We start from the raw sequence: 2,632 nt of genomic DNA on the forward strand, positions 1-2,632 counted from the left end.
AATTTCAAATTGAGGATTAAAGTTTAAACTTTAAAGATTGTAAAACGATAGTTTGAGACAATGGAAAATGTAACCTAAATGTGTATAAAATTCTAATTCCTATCCCTATAATCCTATGGTTGCACTGGTTTGACAAATTCAGTTATCTCTCATTTTAAGACTTGGACTGTTTCAATTTAGCGTATGAATGAGTGAGGTAGGGAACTAGATGAGTTGGTCTCCCAACCCCACATACATCTTCTAAGTATTCCTTCGGTATACCTAAGCGAGGACCCATCTTTTTTGCCCGCAGGAAAGGTATTTTTATTGATCAGATGGAAAGAATGTTACACATAGAAGGGTGTAACCGTGTAAGTGTGTAACCCTTCAGAACATGACTCAGGAACATAATTAAGTAAACCTATAGTATGTTCTGTGAGGGCATTCCACATGTTTAACAAAATCAGGCCTAGTAGTCGTATCTTTAGGCAAGTGTGTACACATCTTGCCTGCAGTTCATACTAGACAAATTCATACTAGACAACCTTGACATTATATAATAGCTGGAAGATCATATATTGTTTTGGCGCGACTAGGTGGCTAGGATGATGTCTAGATTCCGGTCAGGTAGGAGAAGGATCGAGTTTCGCGGTGGTGGAAGCAAAATCTTTTGAATTTAAATGGTGGAATAATTCTCAAGGTAAGGAGGAAGTCAACTTAATTGAGAGAGGCAGAAAAGAGGTTTTTTCAAGTGCGCAACATCTTTGCGAGGAGCAAGGTGGCTAGGTAGTTTCTATAGGAACCGTTATGGTAGCCCGAATGATTTACGAACCTCGAACACCCACGTGCAGCGGAATAAGGGGTGTTCACGATTTTGATTAGAAATTCATACCTTTAGATCGGTTAAGATATCTCTGAGAATCCAAGATCTACGAAATCAGCAACCTCTTGATCTTATGTTGTATTCCTATTCTTAGAATGGACGTTGTGTGGGCAACGATCTTCCAGCCTCTTCTTTCTCTCTTGGCCTCTCTCACTCACAAAATTGGAACCGATTTTGGATCTACTTTTCTTGAGCAAAACCTTGAGAAAAACGGCCAAAGAAAGAGGTTTCTATTTATAGGCTACAACAGGAACCATGAGGAGAAATCAGGGTTAGGTCTCCTGACGGGCTTGGGCTTCCCATGTTCGCCCAGAACACACGGTCCAAGTCCGTCAACAAATGGCTTATTCCATTAAAGGTCATTGTTGCACTACCACCCTAATCCCAAATTACGTGTTACGTTTATAGGCTCTCCATATTATATGCTCGTTGATCTCCCCGTGTTTAAGATATCGAATGCCCGTTGATTAAGTCAAGTTACTGACAACTACATTAATCAACTTCTTATGTCCTTGAGTAGTACCAATCAACCTCATTGTCATGTCGGATTAGATCCACTTGCAGGGTTTACATAACAATCCTTATGAGCTCCTCAAGGGGACATCATCAACCCGACTTCCTGTGGGTCACGGATTCCTTCTACAATCAACAGCACACCTTACATACAATGTCATTACTCAATTCATCGAGTTTGTTGATTCACAAATGAATTTCACTCATTGATGATTTAAAGCAATGTACAATGCACGTAAGTGCCCGTTATTATATCCGGATTAAGAGGACAAGCATCCATAATAACAGAGGTGTTTGTTCTCTTATATAGTCAGTATAAAGAGAAACAACCTCGCTTGGTCCTGTTCAATACACACAAAGTGTACTATAGTGTAATCCTGTAGTCAAGATAGACTAATACCAAATTATACTCCAACTTTACCAATAGTTTGTCCAAATCCATCTAGGTTGTGAACGTTTACTTATACTTTATAAGGTACTGATGATATGTTCTGTGTGTCACCACATACCATATTATCTACAACATAAAGTATTAGACACATGCATATAACTAATAACATATATAATATGCATAACATTTGCCAATATGATTCTCATTCAAAATATAAATAATTAGAGTTAATGTAAAAGTAATGCTTTTAGTATATAACCCTATCAGTTTCTTGTGTCAAGCCTCACTAGGTGGCGTGACTGAAAGCACACCTATCTCCTTTTGGGATGAGAATGTCAAGATTATGGGTTCGATTCGCTCAAACAGTAGAGAGGTTTACATTAATATGCTCATTATTTCTAAAAGGAATGATAGAAGACCGAAAATAATGTGTTTTTCGGCGGGTCCTAACAAAGAGGGGTGGGCGGATGTGGGATCTAGTATCCTGAAGTTATGGGAACCATCTATATCTCTTCCGAATTGTACAGGGCACATAAGTGGAAGGGAAGCACCTCAAACTCCTGAGGAACACCCCCGTCAAGCTCCAACAGTCGACGTGCACAGTCGTAATGGAGTAAGCAAGACAGGTTTGAGACCTACATTTCAAGTAAGATCTGTTGGAATGGTGCTCAATGCATTGTGGTAGTCATTTACAGTTTTGTGCATAGTATCAAAGGGTAAACCTAGATTGGAGGTGGGTTAACCAAAAAATGTCCTCTGTATTTAGGATGTTTGATCTTAAAGTAATGGAAGATGGGGATACTATTGCTTCTTTCAACTCAGGCTTATAAGCAGCAAAGTTGGCCTCAATGCCTCCTTTAGCTTGC

Source organism: Coptis chinensis, chromosome 1 (assembly GCF_015680905.1).
Source record: "Coptis chinensis isolate HL-2020 chromosome 1, ASM1568090v1, whole genome shotgun sequence".
NCBI classification, from domain to species: Eukaryota; Viridiplantae; Streptophyta; class Magnoliopsida; order Ranunculales; family Ranunculaceae; genus Coptis; species Coptis chinensis.